The sequence below is a fragment of the Macaca thibetana genome, chromosome 14 (assembly GCF_024542745.1).
Source record: "Macaca thibetana thibetana isolate TM-01 chromosome 14, ASM2454274v1, whole genome shotgun sequence".
Taxonomy (NCBI): Eukaryota; Metazoa; Chordata; class Mammalia; order Primates; family Cercopithecidae; genus Macaca; species Macaca thibetana.
Window position 1 is genome coordinate 89,365,729 of NC_065591.1, and position 27,237 is coordinate 89,392,965.

The window sequence follows — 27,237 nt, forward strand, 5'->3', positions numbered from 1 at the left end:
ATTGAGACTTTCAGTCACAAATGTGTGTATCTCTATATGTATATTGATCTTATTTTTCCTTAATTTGTTTTATAATTGTCTTTGTAGAATCTTAGCTCATAGGACTGGGAACTACTGATATTCCTACTAGTGTGAAAAAAAATTCACATACAGAGTATCAGAATCCTCAAAGGTTACCACCTTAGTAATGGTACTGTTAGCTCTACAACCACTGCCCTGAAACCACCATAACAAATCTGAAAAGCGAACTTTGAAAGTACTGAATTGATTCCAAGTAACTTAACTCTGTGCCTCAATAAAATTTAGTGCAACTAAAAAATACAACAAAACAAACCAACAATGAGAAATCACAAAATATATTATCTCATAAAACATTCTGAATCATGTGGAAAAGTCCCTAATGCCTGATAACCAGAAGACAAACCCATCAATAGATCTAGAAATTACAGCAATGATAGAACTTGCTAAAAATCAAATGCAAAAATACAATATCAAAGCATAGAGAGATGAGTAAGACAAATGAAGTACAGAGGAACAAAAGACATATGAGAGATTTATCAGGCATTACACAACAAAAATTAAGTGAGTGAAACATTTGAAGAACTGAAAGAAAAAAAGATAAATCAACTTAGAACTGTTGCCCCATAAAAATATTCTCTAAAACTGAAGGCAAAATAAAGATGTTTTCACAAAGAAACTGAGATAATGTACTGCAGTTAAGTTATTCTCATAGAAGGAAAATGGAATCGGATGGAAACCCGGACCTACATAAAGAAATAAAGAGTGACAGCAAAGCTAAAGGTGTTGGTAAATATATAAGTTGCTTTTTAATTTAAAAATATTTCTTAAAAATACTTGGGAAAATTCTGATTATGGTGATTTAAAGAAGTTGGCAATTCTGCTCTTCAAAACAAGTGTAAATAAGTATAAAATTTACAAAAGTGTAAAGAATTGAGTAAAAGTATGAAAATTAATAACTTATAAATTGCAATAATTTATCACTTGATAATAAAATATCACTAATTTATTATCACAGAAATAACAAATATAGGGAAAAACATGCTATTTCTTCCATTTAAAATGGTATATTTATTTAAGGCTATAATTCTACATGTATGTGTATAAAGGAAATATGCCAAATAGAGTATATGAGCCAAGTATATGTTACTATAATTTAGCATTAATTTAAAAGAGTTTTGGTATTTAAGATGCAAATTGTAATCCCAATTACAAAATCAATGTAAAATATATAGGAAAAATGAAGTAACTTCAATGTTATGCAAAAAAAAAAATTGTATAATAAAACAGTGAACGAGGAACAGATGAGTAAGTAGATTTGTACAGAAAACAAAAAGCTAAATGGCAGATAAAGTCTAACACTATTGATAATAACACTATTGATAATTTAAAAAGTGAATCCACTAAATATCCCAAACATAAGGAAGAGAGTTTCATAGTGGAGAAGAAATCAAGATTCAACTGTGTAATGTCTGGAAGAGATATACTTATAACAGGTTGAAAGTAAAAGGATAGAAAAATATATAACATGCTCAATTAACAAGAGAATGACTGTATTATCAAAAAAATAGACAAAATAGGATTACTGCTAGATAAAAAGAGATGATTTATCATGATAAAAGTGTCACTGCATCAGAGTCTCTCTATATAATTTATAATATATAAATTTAAAATAGTTTTGGTTATTTACATATTATACATTATATATAATATATAGTGCTATAAGTCTAGAATATTTGGAAAAAATAAAGAATTAAAAGGAGAAATAGAAAAATAAAAAACAATTTTCATATTTAAATACTCAGTAATTTATGGAGCAACTAGACAGAAAATTAGCAAGGATATAGAAGACTTCAACAATACTATTAACTAAATGAATATAACGGACATATAGAACAGTATACCTAACACTGGCAGAATATATGCCCTTTTGAAGCACATATGAATTGTTTAGAATTACTGTGTGATAGGTAAATAAAAAAGCAAATTGATTTTAATTTACATTTTTCTGATAGTTTGTGAGAATTTTTTCATAAACCAAGTTGTCCTTCATATGTCTTCTTTAGAGAAATAGCCTTTCTGATTCTTAGCTAATTTTTATAATTAGGTTATTTGTTGTATTGCTATTGAGTTGAGTTCCCAATATAATTCTGGATTATTAACCACAAAGAGATGTATTGTCGGCACATATTTTCTCCTATTCCCTGTGTTGACTCTGTACATTGTTTTATTTGCTGTGCATAAGCTTTTTAGATATCACTTTACACGCGTTAGTATGGCTGTAATCAAAAAGACAATTTAGCAAGTATTGGTGAGGTTGTGGAGAAAAGAAGATTCTTGCATGCTCTTGGTGAGAATGTAAGTTAGTATACCCATTATGGAAAATAGTACAAAAATTCCTCAACAAATTAAAAATTAAACTACCATATGATCTAGCAATCTCACTTCCGGGTATATATCGAAAGGAAATAAAATACATATGTTGTAGAAATACCTCCATGTTCATGTTTATTGAAGTATTATTCACAATAGCCAAGAAATGGAATCAACCCATGTCCATCAATGGATAAAGAAAATGTGATTCATATATACAATGGAATGCTATTTAACCTTTATAAAAGATGAAAAACTGGTTATTTGCAATAACATGGCTAAGTCTGGAGGACATTATGTTAAGTGAAATAAGCCAGACACATAAAGACAAAATACTGCATAATGTCAATTACATGTGGCATCTGAAACGCTAAATTCATAGAAGCAAAGAGTAGAATGGTAGTACTTATTAGAGGCTGGGGTAGAGTAGAGTGGAGATTAGTAGATGTTAGTCAAAAGGTACAAAATTTCAGTTCAATAGGATGAAAACATCCAAAGATCTATTGTACACCATGGTAATATAGTTAGTAATAATGTATTGTATACTTGTAAACTGCTAGGAGAGTAGATTTTAAAAGTTCTCATCACAGAAAAAAAGACAGGCACGTATGTGAGGTAATGGATCTGTCAATTAGCCTGATTTAGTTATTTCACACTGCATACACATATCAAAACATCGTATTTTATATCATAAATATGTACAGCTTTTGTCAATTAAAAAGTAAAACAGTCTGAATAAATTTAAAAGAATTAAAATCCTTCCAACCATGTTCTCAAAATATTACAAAATTAAATTATAAAAACAGTATAAAACAACTACAGGAAAGAAATAGAAATTTTAAATAAATACAACTAACAAAACCATTGGTCAAACAAGAATTATAATGAAAATTTAAAAATATATATCCTGATCTATATCACTAGGGTGATTTTCAGAAAAGTTAAAAAGAAGTTAGCTAACTAAATCCTGACCAAATATGTCTAAAGGAATAGAATCATAATTACTGGTACAATTGATTTTCTGTATTTTTTCCAACATTTTCTTCACTTATGCACAGTCTATGTATGTGTCAGGGGTGGGGGTGTTGTATGTGTAAAGTATATAAGCTAGTATATCACTTAAGACCACACACTTTTAGAAAACTTTAGGTAGATAATGTTCACAATAATTAGCAAGAAGAGACACAGATTATTTAAAATGAAGAAATATAGGTAGTTAAAATATGTAATTATCTTAGGCTACTTAGCCATTTTTGTTTCATAATTTTGAAAACATAGGCTTTGCTGTATGTATACATTTACTGATGTATACTAATTACATCAGCAAATGAGTTAAATAAATTTATTTTTTAATTTTTTTTATTTATTTTTTTATTTTTTATTTTTTTTAATTTATTTATTATTATTATACTTTAAGTTGTAGGGAACATGTGCATAACGTGCAGGTTTGTTACATATGTATACTTGTGCCATGTTGCTGTGCTGCACCCATCAACTCGTCATTTACATCAGGTATAACTCCCAATGCAATCCCTCCCCCCTTCCCCCTCCCCATGATAGGCCCCGGTGTGTGATGTTCCCCTTCCTGAGTCCAAGTGATCTCATTGTTCAGTTCCCACCTATGAGTGAGAACATGCGGTGTTTGGTTTTCTGTTCTTGTGATAGTTTGCTGAGAATGATGGTTTCCAGCTGCATCCATGTCCCTACAAAGGACACAAACTCATCCTTTTTGATGGCTGCATAGTATTCCATGGTGTATATGTGCCACATTTTCTTAATCCAATCTGTCACTGATGGACATTTGGGTTGATTCCAAGTCTTTGCTATTGTGAATAGTGCTGCAATAAACATATGTGTGCATGTGTCTTTATAGCAGCATAATTTATAATCCTTTGGGTATATACCCAGTAATGGGATGGCTGGGTCATATGGTACATCTAGTTCTAGATCCTTGAGGAATCGCCATACTGTTTTCCATAATGGTTGAACTAGTTTACAATCCCACCAACAGTGTAAAAGTGTTCCTATTTCTCCACATCCTCTCCAGCACCTGTTGTTTCCTGACTTTTTAATGATCGCCATTCTAACTGGTGTGAGATGGTATCTCATTGTGGTTTTGATTTGCATTTCTCTGATGGCCAGTGATGATGAGCATTTTTTCATGTGTCTGTTGGCTGTATGAATGTCTTCTTTTGAGAAATGTCTGTTCATATCCTTTGCCCACTTTTTGATGGGGTTGTTTTTTTCTTGTAAATTTGTTTGAGTTCTTTGTAGGTTCTGGATATTAGCCCTTTGTCAGATGAGTAGATTGCAAACATTTTCTCCCATTCTGTAGGTTGCCTGTTCACTCTGATGGTAGTTTCTTTTTTGCTGTGCAGAAGCTCTTTAGTTTAATGAGATCCCATTTGTCAATTTTGGCTTTTGCTGCCGTTGCTTTTGGTGTTTTAGACATGAAGTCTTTGCCCATGCCTATGTCCTGAATGGTACTCCCTAGGTTTTCCTCTAGGATTTTTATGGTATTAGGTCTAACATTTAAGTCTCTAATCCATCTTGAATTAATTTTCGTATAAGGAGTAAGGAAAGGATCCAGTTTCAGCTTTCTACTTATGGCTAGCCAATTTTCCCAGCACCATTTATTAAATAGGGAATCCTTTCCCCATTTCTTGTTTCTCTCAGGTTTGTCAAAATCAGATGGCTGTAGATGTGTGGTATTATTTCTGAGGACTCTGTTCTGTTCCATTGGTCTATATCTCTGTTTTGGTGCCAGTACCATGCTGTTTTGGTTACTGTACCCTTGTAGTATAGTTTGAAGTCAGGTAGTGTGATGCCTCCAGCTTTGTCTTTTGACTTAGGATTGTCTTGGAGACGCGGGCTCTTTTTTGGTTCCATATGAACTTTAAAGCAGTTTTTTCCAATTCTGTGAAGAAACTCATTGGTAGCTTGATGGGGATGGCATTGAATCTATAAATAACCTTGGGCAGTATGGCCATTTTCACGATATTGATTCTTCCTATCCATGAGCATGGAATGTTCTTCCATTTGTTTGTATCCTCTTTTATTTCACTGAGCAGTGGTTTGTAGTTCTCCTTGAAGAGGTCCTTTACATCCCTTGTAAGTTGGATTCCTAGGTATTTTATTCTCTTTGAAGCAATTGTGAATGGAAGTTCATTCCTGATTTGGCTCCTTGTTTGTCTGTTACTGGTGTATAAGAATGCTTGTGATTTTTGCACATTAATTTTGTATCCTGAGACTTTGCTGAAGTTGCTTATCAGCTTAAGGAGATTTTGGGCTGAGACAATGGGGTTTTCTAAATATACAATCATGTCATCTGCAAAGAGGGACAATTTGACTTCTTCTTTTCCTAACTGAATACCCTTGATTTCTTTCTCTTGCCTGATTGCCCTAGCCAGAACTTCCAACACTATGTTGAATAGGAGTGGTGAGAGAAGGCATCCCTGTCTTGTGCCAGTTTTCAAAGGGAATTTTTCCAGTTTTTGCCCATTCAGTATGATATTGGCTGTGGGTTTGTCATTAATAGCTCTTATTATTTTGAGGTACGTTCCATCAATACCAAATTTATTGAGCGTTTTTAGCATGAAGGGCTGTTGAATTTTGTCAAAAGCCTTTTCTGCATCTATTGAGATAATCATGTGGTTCTTGTCTTTGGTTCTGTTTATATGCTGGATTATGTTTATTGATTTGCGAATGTTGAACCAGCCTTGCATCCCAGGGATGAAGCCCACTTGATCATGGTGGATAAGCTTTTTGATGTGTTGCTGAATCCGGTTTGCCAGTATTTTATTGAGGATTTTTGCATTGATGTTCATCAGGGATATTGGTCTAAAATTCTCTTTTTTTGTTGTGTCTCTGCCAGGCTTTGGTATCAGGATGATGTTGGCCTCATAAAATGAGTTAGGAAGGATTCCCTCTTTTTCTATTGATTGGAATAGTTTCAGAAGGAATGGTACCAGCTCCTCCTTGTACCTCTGCTAGAATTCAGCTGTGAATCCATCTGGTCCTGGACTTTTTTTGGTTGGTAGGCTATTAATTATTGCCTCAATTTCAGAGCCTGCTATTGGTCTATTCAGGGATTCAACTTCTTCCTGGTTTAGTCTTGGAAGAGTGTAAGTGTCCAGGAAATTATCCTTTTCTTCTAGATTTTCCAGTTTATTTGCGTAGAGGTGTTTATAGTATTCTCTGATGGTAGTTTGTATTTCTGTGGGGTTGGTGGTGATATCCCCTTTATCATTTTTAATTGCATCGATTTGATTCTTCTCTCTTTTCTTCTTTATTAGTCTTGCTAGTGGTCTGTCAATTTTGTTGATCTTTTCAAAAAACCAACTCCTGGATTCATTGATTTTTTGGAGGGTTTTTTGTGTTTCTATCTCCTTCAGTTCTGCTCTGATCTTAGTTATTTCTTGCCTTCTGCTAGCTTTCGAATGTGTTTGCTCTTGCTTCTCTAGTTCTTTTAATTGCGATGTTAGAGTGTCAATTTTAGATCTTTCCTGCTTTCTCTTGTGGGCATTTAGTGCTATAAATTTCCCTCTACACACTGCTTTAAATGTGTCCCAGAGATTCTGGTATGTTGTATCTTTGTTCTCATTGGTTTCAAAGAACATCTTTATTTCTGCCTTCATTTCGTTATGTACCCAGTAGTCATTCAGGAGCAGGTTGTTCAGTTTCCATGTAGTTGAGCAGTTTTGATTGAGTTTCTTAGTCCTGAGTTCTAGTTTGATTGCACTGTGGTCTGAGAGACTGTTATAATTTCTGTTCTTGTACATTTGCTGAGGAGTGCTTTACTTCCAATTATGTGGTCAATTTTGGAGTAAGTACGATGTGGTGCTGAGAAGAATGTATATTCTGTTGATTTGGGGTGGAGAGTTCTATAGATGTCTATTAGGTCTGCTTGCTGCAGAGATGAGTTCAATTCCTGGATATCCTTGTCAACTTTCTGTCTCGTTGATCTGTCTAATGTTGACAGTGGAGTGTTGAAGTCTCCCATTATTATTGTATGGGAGTCTAAGTCTCTTTGTAAGTCTCTAAGGACTTGCTTGATGAATCTGGGTGCTCCTGTATTGGGTGCATATATATTTAGGATAGTTAGCTCTTCCTGTTGAATTGATCCCTTTACCATTATGTAATGGCCTTGTCTCTTTTGATCTTTGATGATTTAAAGTCTGTTTTATCAGAGACTAGTATTGCAACCCCCGCTTTTTTTGTTCTCCATTTGCTTGGTAAATCTTCCTCCATCCCTTTATTTTGAGCCTATGTATGTCTCTGCGTGTGAGATGGGTCTCCTGAATACAGCAGACTGATGGGTCTTGACTCTTTATCCAGTTTGCCAGTCTGTGTCTTTGAATTGGAGCATTTAGTCCATTTACATTTAAGGTTAAGATTGTTATGTGTGAACTTGATCCTGCCATTATGATATTAACTGGTTATTTTGCTCGTTAGTTGATGCAGTTTCTCCCTAGCCTTGATGGTCTTTACATCTTGGCATGTTTTTGCAATGGCTGGTACCGGTTGTTCCTTTCCATGTTTAGTGCTTCCTTCAGGGTCTCTTGTAAGGCAGGCCTAGTGGTGACAAAATCTCTAAGCATTTGCTTATCTGTAAAGGATTTTATTTCTCCTTCACTTATGAAACTTAGTTTGGCTGGATATGAAATTCTGGGTTGAAAATTCTTTTCTTTAAGAATGTTGAATATTGGCCCCCACTCTCTTCTGGCTTGGAGAGTTTCTGCCGAGAGATCTGCTGTTAGTCTGATGGGCTTCCCTTTGTGGGTAACCCGACCTTTCTCTCTGGCTGCCCTTAAGATTTTTTCCTTCATTTCAACTTTGGTGAATCTGGCAATTATGTGTCTTGGAGTTGCTCTTCTCGAGGAGTATCTTTGTGGCGTTCTCTGTATTTCCCGGATTTGAATGTTGGCCTGCCCTACTAGGTTGGGGAAGTTCTCCTGGATGATATCCTGAAGAGCGTTTTCCAACTTGGTTCCATCTTCCCCCTCACTTTCAGGCACCCCAATCAGACGTAGATTTGGTCTTTTTACATAATCCCATACTTCTTGCAGGCTTTGTTCATTTCTTTTTCTTCTTTTCTCTTTTGGTTTCTCTTCTCGCTTCATTTCATTCATTTGATCCTCAATCGCTGATACTCTTTCTTCCAGTTGATCGAGTCGGTTACTGAAGCTTGTGCATTGGTCACGTATTTCTCGTGTCATGGTTTTCATCTCTTTCATTTCGTTTATGACCTTCTCTGCATTAATTACTCTAGCCATCAATTCTTCCACTTTTTTTTCAAGATTTTTAGTTTCTTTGCGCTGGGTACGTAATTCCTCCTTTAGCTCTGAGAAATTTGATGGACTGAAGCCTTCTTCTCTCATCTCGTCAAAGTCATTCTCCGTCCAGCTTTGATCCGTTGCTGGCGATGAGCTGTGCTCCTTTGCCGGGGGAGATGTGCTCTTATTTTTTGAATTTCCAGCTTTTCTGCCCTGCTTTTTCCCCATCTTTGTGGTTTTATCTGCCTCTGGTCTTTGATGATGGTGATGTACTGATGGGGTTTTGGTGTAGGTGTCCTTCCTGTTTGATAGTTTTCCTTCTAACAGTCAGGACCCTCAGCTGCAGGTCTGTTGGAGTTTGCTTGAGGTCCACTCCAGACCCTGTTTGCCTGGGTATCAGCAGCAGAGGCTGCAGAAGATAGAATATTTCTGAACAGTGAGTGTACCTGTCTGATTCTTGCTTTGGAAGCTTCCTCTTAGGGGTGAACTCCACCCTGTGAGGTGTGGTGTGTCAGACTGCCCCTAGTGTGGGATGTCTCCCAGTTAGGCTACTCAGGGGTCAGGGACCCACTTGAGCAGGGAGTCTGTCCCTTCTCAGATCTCAACCTCCGTGTTGGGAGATCCACTGCTCTCTTCAAAGCTGTCAGACAGAGTCGTTTGCGTCTGCAGAGGTTTCTGCTATGTTTGTTATTGTTTACTGTGCCCTGTCCCCAGAGGTGGAGTCTACAGAGACAGGCAGGTTTCCTTGAGCTGCTGTGAGCTCCACCCAGTTCGAGCTTCCCAGCAGCTTTGTTTACCTACTTAAGCCTCAGCAATGGCGGGCGTCCCTCCCCCAGCCTCGCTGCTGCCTTGCCGGTAGATCAGAGACTGCTGTGCTAGCAATGAGGGAGGCTCCGTGGGTGTGGGACCCTCCCGGCCAGGTATGGGATATGATCTCCTGGTGTGCCTGTTTGCTTAAAGCGCAGTATTGGGGTGGGAGTTACCCGATTTTCCAGATGTTGTGTGTCTCAGTTCCCCTGCTAGGAAAAGGGATTCCCTTCCCCCTTGCACTTCCCAGGTGAGGCAATGCCTTGCCCTGCTTCAGCTCTCGCTGGTTGGGCTGCAGCAGCTGACCAGCACAGATCGTCCGGCACTCCCCAGTGAGATGAACCCAGTACCTCAGTTGAAAATGCAGAAATCACCGGTCTTCTGTGTTGCTCGCGCTGGGAGTTGGAGACTGGAGCTGTTCCTATTCAGCCATCTTCGAGTTAAATAAATTTAAATACTAACTATATTTTTCGTTTTTACTTCAAAATTTAGTCTGAAGTAAATGTACTGGATATTATGAACTATCTATGTAATATATAACGTGCTTCTTCGTCAGAATAGATACAAAGTTCTCCAAAAAATCCTACTTAACAAATGTATTTTGCTAACATCAAGCTTTTTAAGTATTACCTCAAAGACTAAATAGAAACAGCAAGACATATTAATGATAGTAATGCAAAATAAAAAGTAAAACTATTTTTAAGCATTAGTTAATACCTTTCAAAATCATATATATAGGGCAAAAGTAAGATTGTTATTAGTTCTCTCTTATATAAATCTACTTTGTAAATGTGGTAGTATAACATTTTTATGGAAGATCAGTGTGCAATCTGATTTTAAATGCCTTTTCCCTAAAATAAATAAGGACACATGCTGAGAATATACAATTTCATTGATCATAATGCACTTACAATGTTTAAAAAATAACTGTAGCATAAAATACGCACTATGCTTTTGGCAATGAACTGATTCCTGACGCTAAACATTAATCTTTTCAATTAAATATACAATAGTTTTATAATAGTAGAGTTTTTCATAACTCATATTTAATATGTATGAGGCTAAGGTTATTTTGTGGTACATGTTTTCATCTCTGAATGTATTGGAAGGAAAAAAATTAAGTCAACTATGCGCTATTTGTTATTGCTAATATTTGTATTTGGATCTTCTGTATATGGGAAGCCAATGAGTACATGGAATATAAAAATATTTTAAAAGTTGCTGAAAAAGAACCATACATCTTAATGAGGAATTAGAATTAGAATATGGAACTAGGGATCACATGCTTAGCCTAATTTTGTCTTCTACGTAGTTCTGTCAAGAGAAGTTCAGATATTTATGTATGTCTCTATGTTTATACATATAGAAAACTAGACCACTTAGAAAGTACAATGTAGAAGATATGAGTTCATGGAGTTGTTTTTAGTTTTTGTTCCATGATGTAATTCCTATTCCTAAAATAGTGTCTTTCTTCCCTCCTTTAACAGTTCATTAGAATTTACTAAGTGCTAGAAACTATTCTTAGTACTGAAGATATAAAAGTTTAAAAAAAAAATACATCCTGGAGAGGATGGCCAACTAGATATAACCAAGAAGAGCTTCCCCAGACATGGTCTGAACATGTCTTCAGAAAAAAGGCATTGAGAGTGGAGAGAAGGGATGCAGACCATGGCTGAAAGGGAAGGTAGCTGGGAAACAGGATTCATTTCTGGCCCCGAGTGGCACCTAGAAGAGAGGTAAGTGAAATAAGGGTGGAGTGGCCCACTCTTGCCACAGACCTCCAGGATCCTAGGTGCATGAGATCCCACAACACTCATGGACATCTGAGCTGGCAAGGAAAACTACCCAGAGAGTTGGCACAGACAGAACTTCAGCCTGTGCAGTGCCCAGAAATTTTGACCTGGGAATGCCTTCAGTGGAGCACGGTCATGTGCACCCATACTCCAAAGTTTGCCATACTCCTCTAGGTGGCTTTATAGCATTTATTAGCTTCTGGATTTGGACAGAGCAGACCTGTCCTGCCTGTGGGACTACGCCAGTCTGATCTGAGCACACCCCTGTCTGCCGGCTTCTCCCAAGGTCCCTGCTTGGCTACACTTGCTTGTAGCTCAGCCTCTGCTTGCCCATGGCCACTGCCTTAGCTTCTTCACTGGTAGACTCTGACTACCCATTGGAGTGTTTTTGCAGACAGACCCACACCAGAGTGCACCTGCCCACTGCCTCCCCCACAGTGGCATGTACCTGCCAGCAACCTGTCCCCACCAGCACATATCCACCCACAGCATACCCCTGTTCCCCTGCTGGCACACATGCTTTCAGAGAACCAAGGAGGGGAACATGCATGTACCCACTGCTGGTATTTACACACGTAAGAAACCCTGCTGACATGGCAGTGGGCACATGCATGAGGGATCACTACCACACTGCCAGAACAGCTTTGCTGGCAGCCCCCATTGGAGTGTCATTGGCAGCATACTGACGACACCTCAGCCCCTCCAGTGCAGCAGATGTTTAGCTTTGAGAGGCCAAAGAATGAAGCCACAGGCCGGGCCCAACCCCCACAGGGTTAGAGCACACAGCCCAGAAGTGCTGATATTAAGCCCAACTGATACCACAGTCAAACTCTCAAGGGCATGAAAGAATATAAAAGCAAAAAGCTGCATCCTAAAGACAGCAATTTCAAAGATTAAAGAGAACTCAGCCAACAAGATGAGAAAGAACCAGTGAAATGGGCTTTCTTCAAGAGGCCCATTTTATATTCAATAACATCCATAGGCTCAAAGTAAAAGGATGGAGAAGGAGCCCTCAAACAGAAAACAGAAAAGAACAAGCGTTGCTATTCTTGTTTCATACGAAACAGACTTTAAACCGACAATGATCATAAAGGACAAAGAAAAGCATTACATAATGACAAAGTGTTCAATTCAACAGGAACACTTAACTATCCTAAATATATATGCACCCAACACTGGGGTACCCAGATTCACAAAACAAGTTGTTAGAGACCTCTGAGGAGATGTAGATAAACATGCAATAATAGTTGGAGACTTCAACACACTACTGTGTTAAACAGAAAACTAACAAATTTGAGATTTTAACTTGACGCTTGACTAAATGAACCTAGAAGACATCAACAACATACTCCAACCAACAGCCTAATATATATTCTTCTCATCTGCACGTGGACTATACTCTAAGATCTACCACATGCCTGGTTATAAAGCAATTCTCAACAAATTCAAAAAACAAAAATCATATCAATTACACTCACAAATCACAGTTCGATAAAACTAAAATCAGTATGAAGCAGATCTCTCAAAGCAATAAAATCAGATGGAAATTACACAACCTGCTCCTGAATGACTCATGAGTAAAGAATGAAATTAAGGCAGAAAACAAAAAAAAAATTGAAACAAATGAAAATAAAGATACAACATACCAGAATCTCTGGGACACAGATAAAACCAATCTTAAGAGGAAAGTTTATAGCAGTAAATGGCAACATGAAGTTAGAAACATCTCAAATTAACAACCTAACATCACATCTAGAGTAACCAGAAAAACAAGAGCAAATCAATCCCAAAGCTAGCAGGATAAAAATAACAAAATTAGAGCTGAGATGAACAAAATTGAGACATGAAAACTATACAAATGACCAACTAAAGCAAACGTTGGTTCTTTGAAAGAATAAACAAGAGTGATAAATTGCTAGCTAGATGAATACAAAAAGAGAGAGAGAAGTTTCAAATAAATACAATCAGAAATAACAAAGGGTACATTACCATTGAACCCATGGAAGTACAAAATATTATGATGAACAACACACTGTGCAAACCATAAAACCTAGAAGAAATGGATGAAATCTTGGCAAAAATTAAACCTTCCAAGATTAAACCAGGAAAAAACAGAAATCCTCAATAGACCAACAATGAGTTCCAAAATTCAATCAGTAATATAAAACCTAATAACCAGAAAAAGCACTGGAAGAGACACTCATTCACAGCCAAAATCTGGTAGACCTATAAGAAGAGCTAAAACTAATCCTATTGAAATGAGTTTAAAAAATCAAGGAGAGAGGAGTGCTCCCTAACTCATTCTATGAGGCCAGCATCATCCTATTTATCAAAATCTGCCAGAGGTACAAAAGAAAACTTTAGATTAATATCCCTGATGAACACAGATGCAAAAAGTCTCAACAAAATGCTAGAAATTAAATCCAGCAGCACATCGAAAAGCTAATCCAACCTGATCAAGTAGACTTTATCCCTGGGATGCAAGGTTGGTTCAACATATGCAAACCAGTAAATGTGATTTGTCACATAAACGGGACTAAAAGCAACACCACAAGATCATCTGAATAGGTAACAGAAAAGGCTTGGACCTTTCCAAGCCTTTGGAAAGGCTGGAAATTGGACCCCTTCCTTTCACCATACACAAAAATCAACTCAAGATGGATTAAAGACTTACATGTAATACCTAAAACTATTAAAACCCTGTAAGAAAACCTAGGAAATACTATTCCGGACATAGGTGTTGGCAAAGATGTCATGACAAAGTCTCCAAAAGCATTTGCGACAAAAACAAAACTAGAGAAATGGGACCAAATTAAACTAAAGAGCTTCTGCACAGCAAAATAAATGATCAATAAACAGACAAGCTACAGAATGAAAGAAAATATTTGCAAACTATACATCAGACAAATGTCTAATATCCAGAATCTATAAGGAACTTCAACAAATCAACAAGCCAAACACAAACAATCTCATTTAAAAAATGGGCAAAGGACATGAACAGACACTTGTGAAAAGAAGACATACACAGAACCAACAAGCATATAAAAAAAAGCTCATCATTAATTATTAGAGAAATGCAAATCAAAACCACAATGAAATATCATCTCACACCAGTCAGAATAGTTATTGTTAAAAAGTCAGAAAACGACAGATGTTGGTAGGGTTGCAGAGAACAGGAACACTTATATACTACTGGTGGGAATGTAAGTTAGTGCAACCACTGTAGAAAGTAGCTTAGAGATTCATCAAAGAACCTAAAACAACTGCTGTTTGACCAGGCAATCCCATACTGGGTATATACCAAAAGGAATACAAATTATTTTACCAAAAGACACATACATTCCAAAAGATACATACCAAAAGATTTATGTTTATCACAGCACTATTCACAATAGCAAAGAAATAGAATCAACCTAGATGCCCATTAATGATAGACTGGATGAAGACAATGTTGTACACATATGCCATGCAGCCGTTAAGAAACAGAAATATTATATCCTTGGAAACAACATGGATAGAGCTAGAGGTCATTATACTAAGCCAATTAATGTAGTAACAGAAAATCAAATATCACATGTTCTTACTTACAAATGAGAGCTAAATACTGAATGGATACACGTGGACACTAGGAGGGGAACTATAGACATCAGGGCATACTTGAGGGTGGATTTGTGGGAGGAAGGTGAGAGTCAAAAAACTACCTATTGGGTATAATGCTCACTACCTGGGAGACAAAATCATTTGTACACCAAACCCCAGCAACATACAACATACCCTTGAAATTTAAATAAAAGTTCAAAAAGAAAAAAATTATATACATTCTGCATTAAGGACTTAAGAAATGTACACAGTTAAATGTAATAATATGTGGCGAGTATATGGGTATGTATCTGGATCACGGTGAACATAAAAGGCAATAATGAATTACATACTCATGGGGTCAGGGAGAAATATCACAAAGGCAGCATAAGGGAGCTGACTCAGGGATCTTCCAGATTTTCTTCATTCAAGATAGTTATCCACAAATATTTGAATGTCTGTGCAAGTATTTTTATTTTTACCTAAGATGTTTTAGATATTGTATAAATCAACACAAGAAAGCTCCTACCATGACATACCTTTCCATCTATCTAAAATAAACACTACCAACCAATTATGTATCAGAAAATATGGCCCCAAATTGAAGTGCAAAGTAAGTTGGGAGCAGAAAGAAAAATCACATAGAAAATAGGAATAGAAATGACAATTGAGTAATTTGTTAAATTTGAATGAGAAGAGAAAATGTTCTTACTAAGCAAATAAACATTTATTTTAAATTACTTTCATTTTTATGGTCCAAGTGCTTATAAAAAGAAAATAAATCTTTGTGGAATAATCAATTGAATAAATAAACACATGCACTTTTTACAGACTTCCTTTTAAAACGGAAGTATCCCACTTAGGGGTAATACATTTAAGTGCCTAAAGATATTGGAGTTGAATCGATTAGCATCTTTTTAGTTGGGTTTAGAAGCATGAGAGAGAAGCTTTATCAACATGAAAAAATTTGATGCCAAGAAAGCAGAGTTGCCGAAGAAGACAAAAGATGTCCTAGAATAAATATCATGTCCTAATGAAATTTCCATAAAAGCCATCTCAGGTAGCACTTTTACCCATTGACATTCTTTGTACTAACTGTCACTCTGGGCTAAGGTACCAATAACTACAATATTATTACTTAAACTCCTCCTTTGGGCTAGTTTCAGAGACCACCTTCCACCTTCTTCAACCTTTTAGCCTGATAGAAGAATTTGCTGTTTTTCAAAGAGGAGGAATTTTTCATATTATAAAACCTTTTTCTTATTAAAAAACATATTGTATTTTAGATGTCAGCATTTTTAGTTATGTGTATACTTGGAATTTACCCAAAAAATGTTAATTAGGTCATAGCCTACAAACTAGTTTTACTGATGTATAATTAACAATATACTGCACATATTTAAAGCCTATGATTTGATACATTTTCACTTATATGTGTGCCCCGGAAAATATCACCACAATTAAGATAATGACCAGATCTATCACTCCCAAAAGTTTCCTTCTGACCTTTGCAGTCACATCCCCCCACTCATCTCAAGGAATCACTAAATATGCTTGCTATCATTACAGTTTAGTTACAAACTTCCTTCAAAAGAAGTTAAGGCACTAGGCAAAAAATCACACAGCCTATACATAGAATAAAATCATGGATAATATTCAGATTCATAAACTATTTTCATTATATCCAAACTGAGTAATCAAAACCTTCCTGAGAATCTCAGCATGAGAACAAAAGGCCATCTCCCTAATGCTGGAAAGACTCTTACTGAGTGTCACAGTTCTGTGAGCAATGATGTCCCAGTGAAGTGAGTTTAGGAAGGCTGAAACTGCAGCACTCAATGAATTGGGTTAGGCCTCTGCATTTGAATTTATTCCCAACTTCTTTTTTGCCTCAAACTTCCTCTGACACTCTTCCTCATCCAGCTAATGGTCTTGCTTCATAATTCGGTAAAGATAGACAGATTTATAGAAACTCCTTTATCTTCCCTATACACCCTATGTCTACTCAGTGAACCTGTAATTGTACTTTTGCCTTCCCTCTTGTAAGAATAAATTGTCCTTGCTTCCAACAAAAGTCAAACTTTCCATCATTACTTTTGAATATGTGTTCCCATACATATTCAAGTGCATATTTCTAAAAATAACCCCTCCTTTTAAGATAATGGTAGCCAATTTCCACCTCATCCACCTCCACTCCTGAACACTTTCATTGCATCTCATAAGCATCCTCATGCTAATAAATTTTTTCAATCTTTAAAAATCCCTTCCTTAGTTCTCTTTCATGTAACATCTTTTCTTTAATTTTTTGCATTTTGAGAGAAAGAGTTGTGACTTTATCCCCATTAAAACATCAATATCAGAGTTTCTGTTATTCAATGTAACTGTGAGGCCATAATTTTTAATTTTTGGTAACAATTCAAGGAAGGGAAATGAAAATTTATTTCATTTATTAAAGAAGAAAAACTAGACCACTAGACCCTATGAAACCAAACAGAAATAAGTGATTTTGGTATTTCACCTCTACACATATTGACAGCCTATTCTACATAAGGCCTACGGTTGTTATGAGTCATTTAGAACAGATGTCTGATGCTTGTCCTGCTCCATACTTGCAGGCATGACTGTTAACTGGTGTCATGTCTTATTTCTAAAATATTTAACCAAAAAAAAGAGCAACATCAGAGTAAGGTGATTAGTAGCCCAATAGCTGCCAGAAAATAGATGTCTTTGTGGTTTATTCTGAAGACTTAATTGATAGAGAAGGGTCACAGGTGAATATGACTTTGGCTCACTGCAACCTTCACCTCTTGGATTGAAGCAATTTTCTTGCCTCAGCCTCCCAAGTAGCTGGGACTACAGGCATGTGCCACCACAGCTAGGTTTTTTTGTTTGTTTTTTGTTTTTGTTTTATATTTTTAGTAGAGACGAGGTTACACCATGTTGACCAGGCTGGTCTTGATCTCCTGGCCTCAAGTGATACACCAACCTCGGCCTCCCAAAGCACTGAGATTACAGGCATAAGCCACTGTTCCTGGCCCCTGTTGCCATTCATTTTTGTTGTGACTTAGTATGGCCAGTGGGAACTGATCAGTGCCAAGACAATCTCCATTGACTCACCATTCCCATTATCACTCTCCTGGGAGGTTAATGTACTAATCAGCCCTTGTTCACAAACTGATCTGTGAGAGACAATTGGCAGCTTGGAATGTGTATAGTCAGTAGCAGAAATAACAATCTCCCCTTTATGTGTTATCTTTCTCAGAGCCACCATTGACATCATCCAGCTTTCTTTCTCATGACACCTGTGCTGCAAACCTAAGAACAAATGGTATCATCTTGAATAATTTGATAAGGAAATGAAGATATTGAGATAGCAAATGACAACTTCAAGGTCACCCTAATGATGAACACGTAGAATGCTTTTTTTTTTTTTCTTTTTTGAGATGGAGTCTTGCTCTATCGTCAGGCTGGAGTATAGTGGCGCCATCTCGACTCACTGCAACCTCCACCTCCCGGGTTAAGTGATTCTCCTGCCTCAGCCTCTTGAGTAGCTGGGACTACATATCTGCCCACACGCAGATAATTTTTGTATTTTTAGTAAAGATGGGTTTTCACCATGTTGACCAGGATGTTCTCGATCTCTTGACCTCATGATCCGCCTGCCTCAGCCTCTCAAAGTGCTGAGATTACAGGTGTGAGCCACCGCGCCCAGCCGTAGAATGCTTCTTGATTTTAATCCTTGACTTTGTGTACTCTGAGCAGCAAGAGATTCTATTAAACATATTAAATTATGTCACTCCTTTTAAATGACTTCTCACCTAAATTCTGAACAGTTTTCCACAAACTGCAAGGCCTTACATGAACTGGCCTCTATCAACCTCTTCACACTCATCTGGCTCCTCTCATTCATTACTCACTAACTCCACGCTTTCCAAATTTTTCACAATTTTGACACATGGAGAACAAAGGTAATATTTTTATGGAATGCTGGGTAAATTAAAGAGGTTACTCATGATCAGCAGATTCTGGGGCAGGAGCTCAGGCCACATAAACCATACCCAGTTGTCTTGAGGACTGACAGCACTGACACCTCTACACATCTGTAGGCCATTTGTGTCACACTATTGTGACTTGGTCAAGTTGAAAAGCTCTGCACTAGCCTTGCTGTCCTTCATTATTTTTTCCTCATATGTGCTGAGCTTCTTTTCCTGGTCAATTAATTTGTACTTACCGTTCCTTCTGCATTACATGCTTATTTCTCAGGACCCTTGCTTGCAGTTATCTTCTAATTCAAGTCTCAGGTTAAATATCTGCTTGAAAGACAGCTATGTCTGACCCTCAATCTTAAAGAACCCCTTGGCATTTTTCTCCCAAATCCTGCACCCAGATTTATTTTCTTCCTAATATTTATGATCATCTGAGTTCATCTGTGTTATTTTTTTCTCCATCTGTCATCTTTGTCTCTCCCATAAAATATAACCTAATGAAAAATGTAACCTCGTTTGTCTTACTCATTGTCTTTTTCCAATGCCTATTGCATTTCTTGTCATATAAAAGGTGCACAACATTTGTTGAGTATGTTGTATAAACTTTACACTTCTTAGAATTTCTACTTTGGAATAATATTTCTAATCTTTTCAAAACAGATTGGCAGATAAAATGGTGTACATAGCCATAGGACCTCCACTGAGTCCTAATGGGTATGGATTACTGTATCTCTGCATTAAGATGGATTGTTTACTGTGTCACAGTATCATAGATCATAAAGGTTGTACCAAGAATACACGGGGAGATTCATCTTTCTGTGAGAAATAAATGTTCCAACTCTCCAGGACAAATTAACATTCCCTTTTTGATGACTTAGACACTTCTAAAAGGCTGAAGCCACCACAAACTTCCTTGTTAGGTTACTTGACAATAACATGAGACCCCATCCTCCCTCAGCATGTCTTATATACTTCCATCATTAAGCAGATATGAAGAATTTATAGCAGCACTGTGGGAGATTATAGGAAGAATACTACCATGGGAGTCAAGACTCTTATCTACTAATCTTGACTTTGTTCTAACTGACACATTGGATAAACAACTTAAAAACATTCCCTACCCAGATGCTCAGCTTTACATTTATTAATGTATACATAGGAATGATTAGTATATGGATATAAATGTTGTGACAAAAACTGAATGTATAGAAATGAAAGTTTTATAGGTTTAAATAAATACAGTGTTATCCAAGTTCCAACAATGCTTTTCTTAAGAAAAGCAACATAAAAATAAAAAAGACATAACACAAAATAAAAAGACATAACACAAAGTAGCCTTCCTTTATCCCCTAATATTCCATAGATTCTATCCTCCTCCCTACCATACCATTCCACTTCTAACAGGCAAACAATCTCATATTAATTGTTAAAAATGGAGTTATTAAAGTAATTGATCAAAATTAATTGATCAATACACAGTAGTATTAGTTTTGAGTAACACCAATACATCACATTCCAGCTAAGGCATTTACTACCAGAGTGATGTTGGACCTATTATTTAACCTTACTCTACATCAATTTATCATCTGAAAATGGGGATAGTAATTTTAACCATTTCTTTTATGGGGCTAAAATAAGTTAGTACATTTAAATTATTTAAAATTGCATAACTCATCCTGAGCATACTATTGATGGTTCTAATAGAATTATTTTTATTAGAAACCCACTAATATCCCCTTTCCTTGAAACCTCATCTTCCCAATAAATATCATCTCATGTTTGGGTTAATTTATTTTCTTTTTGTTTTACCAAGTAGCATACTTAATCCATTTCATTTTTCATACAACTTTTAAGCATTATTTTCTGATTTATCACTCTCTCTCCACCCCTGCTTCTCATTTGATCTATTTTCTAGGAAAGCATAACACGAATATCTAATACAGTTTTTCCTTAATTTTCCATAGCTCTATAATATAATTATCAACTAAGCCACCTACATTGTATCTGTCAAATAATTTCTGATTCATTTGCTTTCTGGGGAATATTCATTCTGGAGCTCTCCAACCTTCTGTTTCTGTCTAGCCTGGTGGCTTTAGAGAACTGCTACATGGCTGTTATATTGGCACTTTCTATTTTACTATCATCTCATGAACATTCTTTACCTCATTTTCTCTTCCTGTTTCTTTCTTCAGTTTCTCAATTTTCTCCTCATTATATTGGAGCCCATGGTTCAGTAGCTTCCAAGATTAGTTGATTACTAGATTTTCTTTTTCTCTTTTGGAAAACGCCATTAAGGTTGGGGCTCTTATGATACTATTAAAGGTGATATTTCCACAGTAGCTGTCTTATTTAATCACAAATTGTTCTGTGAATTCGATTAAGTCCCACTGTGCTATTGGATAACTTTTTTGGTTGTTTATGGGTAAGTGGAAAAATGGGGAATCCCTTTTCTATAAACAAAGCTTCAGTTCATTATTCTGGTCTGTGTTCCATATGTTACTTCTCCTTTCTATTGCATTTGCTATATTGAAGTATTCAAGCCCATTTTGAAGTGTTCTAGGTTACTTTTTAACATTTTGCCATCTAGTTCCTTTTTTTCAGACATTTGACTATAAAAATGCATGTGATACGATGTGTATGTACACGTGTAAATTTGAATGTGGTACTGACAAAATGAAATATTTTCAAATATTTGTATATTCATATAAATGTTACAGGGAAACGCACAACTATCCTAGTATAAAAGTTACATTTGATTGTGTTAAAATTTTAATAATTTCTCAAATGAGAATAATATATGTTCACTGTGTCCTCCTTTCAAGCTTCCACTCTTTATGCACAATAAAAAAGGAAAAACTTAAATTCACCACTTATCCCCTTAATAAACTGGAGTCTGTAAGAGCAGTTGGCTAATGCTAGAATCACCTCAGTGACTTTTAAAATACAGATGTACAGGATCAACCCACAGATATTTTAAATTATTTTTTCTATTGTAAGGATAAGACATCTGGACTTAAAAAAAAAAACCTCCTATACTTGTGCTAGTCAAACACTTTATTAACATATTATAAATATCTGTTATTTTGGTCACTATGCTCACTGTGGTTTAATAGCCACAGCCTGAATTATTCTGAACTTATTAACTATTTTTAAAATTACAAATAGTTTTTACAGAGCTTTATGTTCCTATTAAGCTTTTGTCCATTACCTTAAAATATACTCTATTTTTAAATTAATTAAACAGTACTGTTTTAATAAGAAATAGTCACAGTGATATCATCTATATCTTTAAATATATGGCTAACAAAATACATTTACTAATATCTCACTGCCAGGGACTTGCTCTGAAATACATTTGTCTGTTTTGCCTATAAAACAATGGGAAGAGAATGTTTTTAAGGTATCCAGTGTTCATGTAATAATTTGTAATTTCCATTTCTTTTTTAATTTAGCTATATGGCATTCCTAAAGGAAAGATGCATTCAATTTGCCATGTGCTACATCAGCATATTCCTCTGCATGCGTGAACTTACTGGCTTTGTAATTGTAAAGCATCAATTAGTAATAGAAAATAAAAGATCTCTTTTCGTCAAGCGGATTTTAACCTCATAAAAACTTAAAAATCACCATGATTTGATACCCCTATAGATTACAAGCTATTTAAGAACTAAACACATATCTTCTAGTTACCTTCTCTTCCCTTCATGAGCGTACAATGCTCATATTGTACAGAGGAAGTATGTAGAATCTTACTTATCATTCAGAGATCAATGAACTTTGAGAAGTGGGGCTTCTATTCCTGCACCTTCCAGTGTCCTTGCTGGCTATCAGAAAAAATGACATAGAAGCTACACTATAAAAGTACTGTCTAAGATTCAAAGCTTGATTCACAACTCTAAGGGAAATAAATTTGTTTAAAGAAGGAAGACAGCATGGGCCTAAAAGTTACTAAAGTGATGAAATGATGGAGCCAAATGGTATTTTGAGAAGACATGTGGAAAAATCTAATTTTCTGTAGTTGTTTTGTTTTTTTTGTGTGTGTTTGTTTGTTTGTTTGTTTTCTGGAACAAGGATAATTCTCAATGGTCAGGATACATATGTGTCTTTTTGGGTGCACAGTGTCTGGCAATGACTTACAGAGTACATGATACAGAGTAGACCCTTTATATAATATTATAAAATAAATAATTCAAAACATATACGAACTCTTCCCGAGTGATTTGCAAAATTCTTATTGTCATTTTGTGATTTGGTGGTGAAAAGAGGCCATCAATACTCTTCTCCATCTCATTGTCCCTTCTCTAAGAATACTAGACTACAGACCTCACCCTGCCGGTCAGTAAAATCTGATGATTTATCCTTTTTTGAGCTGCTTTGTGTGTATGTGTGTGTGTATGTGTGTGCATGCATGCGTGTGAGCGTGCACACACACAGTATATTTCTTGCTGTCTGGTCCAGGGATATAATTTAGTCAATCATATTCAATCTTGTTCCAGCTCTCACAAAATTTTGTTTTGCTTGATATAGCTGCATTTCAGGTCCTATCATTAAAGTAACAATATTATTGCCTTCTTCATGGAGAAGTGTGTGTGTATGTGTGTGTTTTTAACCCACTTCTCAGATAATACTTATACAATGAAAATGTATAGTTATTATAATCGAACCAGGCACAATGCATTGTGATGTCAAAGTAGAACACTGAGTGGATGTGGCACTTTCACAGGGGATGTAAAATATGTTATACTCAAGTTCAATATTTGAAATTGTGAAGATAAACCAATTTGTTGACAAAGTTCTTCTCTATTCTTAGTTACTTGAGATGAGTACCATTCACCTGGTTTCCAGATTATAGTATGGATGGCTGCTACTATCAGGTCTTCAGTGTTATATAAAGAGAAGGCTGTCGTTACCAGTGAAAACACCATAGGCAGTTTGGAAAAGAAGCCCTTCAGACAAGTTCCCTTTGTGGGAAGAAAGGTTTACTGGACTCGTACACAGATGTACAATTTCTCAAGACCACAGCAAATGGAATCTACCCCCAAAACAAATTTCTGTTCAAGAAGTAGTTGAAGTAATGTTAGTAGAATGCTAAGTATACTGTACTATTATTTTTAAAAAACCATTTGCTCACACTAGAGCATACTCAGTAAAGTTACATGCAGTTTATTATAAAATTATTGGAAATAAAGAGAAGTAATATCTGTGAGGTCACACAAAAATAAACTGTTTCTTCTTGCATATTTATGTCGCCCTAATTTCTCTAATGTATCCGTTGGAAGAAATCATTCCTGATGATATTTAAATTTTATTCTTTAAGGTTCTTATATCATCCCCTTACCACTTTCTAAAATTATAAATCCTTAAAATTATATTTTATATTTTGAGAATCTATGTGTTTCAGCTATTGTAATAAAAAACTGGCATCTTCTATTATCAATTAGCTAAAATATAAATTTGTTTTAAAATAGGACCTGTATGGAATTATAATGTATTCAAATTCATTGTTGCTATTTCCTTTATTGAAACAGCACCATACTGGTTATCAAGATTCACAGATTACGATCCTGGATTTCTTTTAAGTTATATAACCTTAAAGAAGTAGCTCATTCCTGCTGTCTTGAGCTCAAATTTGAAATTTGTGCGAGTGCATGTATGTATATGTATGACACAGAGAAAAGAGAATCTATGAACCAGATAATATCTCTGATTCTATCCAATGCTTTTATTAAATTCTTAAGAAAGATTACATAGTATACACACTGTTCTTTCAGGTAAACATATGGTGTCCATATGATCTAAGGACCTATTTTGGCTTGGGCATGCGATCATTATATGTTATTATATAATTATTAATAGTTTCTATTTTCACTCCCCAAAATGTCTTAATTTGGGTGATAAATTATATGCTACCTTAGGTTTGAGCACTATTGAGTTAACTCCTTTGACATGCAATTCAGGCCAAATAGCAAATGATCTAAAATAGTGTAAATGGTTTTTAATTGGGCTCCAAGATCTTTATTAGAACTTAGCTTTTAGAAACTAGGAGATTTTGAAATTAAAGACACTATATGTAATTTATAGCCATATGACGTGAGTTATGTCTATATATTAATAACAGAGAATAATGAAAACAATTAAGTAAACATCTTGAATTCTTCCTACAGTTTTTTAAAAATATATTTAATTGGAAGGAGTTTGACATCTATTGTCACTGCCACTGGATTTGAAAGATATACCTTGTATTTCCCACCTTTCAAATACTACTCTATATACTTTTTTCTTTTTAATGTTTGATATTATATAAAATCTCGACATACACAAAAATAGTATTTTATAATAAACTTTCATGTATCTGCCACTTCTCTCCAAAATTTATCAAACACTTGCCAAACTTTTTAATTTACGTTCTCTAGCAATAAAAGTGAAGCAGAAAAAAAATATATATTTAAAAACATTATTTAAATTTTCTCAAATTTGTCCTAAGGGAATGCAGCGAAAATTTTTTTAAAAAATGTATTTAAGAAAATCTACTGTAACTCAACAAGGAGAATAATCATTTGTGGCATTTGAACCACGACTCACTCTCGTACCTTTCCCTGGTGATTTCTGTGGATGCTACCTTATGGCTCTGGATGGATATGGCCAAAGACTGGCCCTCTCCCCACAGCTTCAATTAAGGCTTACTCTATTTTACCAGGAAGGCAGGGTACCAGCAAACCTCATCCCCTCCAACTCCACATTGAAGAAATTAAAATCATGGTGAGGTTAGTTGGGAAGAGCTCCCTTTCTCCACCCAGCCCTTCCCCATAGGACTAAGACTCTACCCTTGGTGAGGCAAGATGAGAATAGTGAGGCCTTGACAACCTTAACTTTGGCTTGCTTATAGAGTAGAAGTAGCAACCAGGAGCAGGAAAACCAGAGCTTACTGTCCTGTAAGTAGAGTATTGTCAGAGAATGATTCATAAAACTATTTCATGGGGAACAGAAGCCAGGAAGAAAGAGAGCTCCAAAACTATCCCCAAAGAAACTGACTCTATTATAAACAGAACATACAGAAAGTGAAATCTAAAAGCACTCTAGAAAACAATAGCTCCTTAAAATTAAGAATAACAAGCCAAATTATAAGCTATATATATAAGATATATATCTCCAATTGGCCTAAAAATCTGTCTCTGCCCAAATTTAATTGGACTAAACTGCTGAAAAATGTATAATCCTGGGCACTGTCAAAAACAATAAAGCAATAAGCCTATAATTAGTGGAGCCTGATATACAATGTCTGATGCCAAATAAAGCAGACAGGTTAACAAGAACATTAAGTAGAGAGACAGTCAAGGATAACTCAATTAAAACTACTGTTATTTGAGGGCAACTGTGCGCATACCAAGGATAAGCCCTCCGATGAGCGCTACCAAAGGCTTCACAATGCAGAGGAAATACACTTTAATAAAATATCCTAGCAATATCATTAATAAGTAAGCAAACAAAAACAGGTCCTGGAGAGGGGTGAAGGAAGTTCATATCCAGAGAGTCCACAACATATTACTTAAATGTCCAGTTTTCAATAAAATAAGACAACCAAAAATATGTTCCCATATAAAGGGGAGAAGAAGCAAGACAGGCAACAACACCTGTCCATGATATGGATTAGATATCAGATTTAATAAAAATATCAAGTAGTCCTTATAAATATGTTTTAAAAAGTAAAAGAAACCATGCTAAAGAAGTGAAAGAGATACAGTGTCTAATCAAATAGAGAATATTAATAAAAATACAGAAATTATTAAAAAGAACAAAGTAGAAATTTTAGAGTTGATATGTACAATAACTGAAATTTTAAAAATTTACTAGAGGGAATACAGAGTAGTTTTTAAATAGCAGGAAAAAGAATTAGTAAACCTGAAGACTGATCCATGCTGAATGCAATGGATTCAGCAAGAAAACAGAATAAAGAAATTGAATAAAGCCTTAGAAAAATATGGAATTTCTTTAAGGACACCAAGATACACAAAATGGGAGTGCAAGAGAAGAGAAAAAAGCAGAAAAATAATTTTAATAGACAATAGTGGAAAGCTCCTCAAATTTGCTAAAAAACATTAACCTACACATCCAAGAATTTAAAGAACCTTCAAGGGAGATAGATGGAAAGCAATCTACCCCTGGACACACATTATAATAAAGCTGCTGAAAGCCAAACAGAAAGGAAAAAAAAAAAAAAAAAAAAAACCTTGAGGCAAGAGAAAAACAACTGACTGTGTATGAGAGAAATCCAGTAAGATTAACTACTAATATCTCATCAGGAACAATGAAGGCCACAAGGCTGTGGGAAGACATATTAAAAATGCTAAAGACTAAGGGTAAGAGAAAGTGTGCCTTCCTTAAAGTAATGAATCCATAAAAGATTAG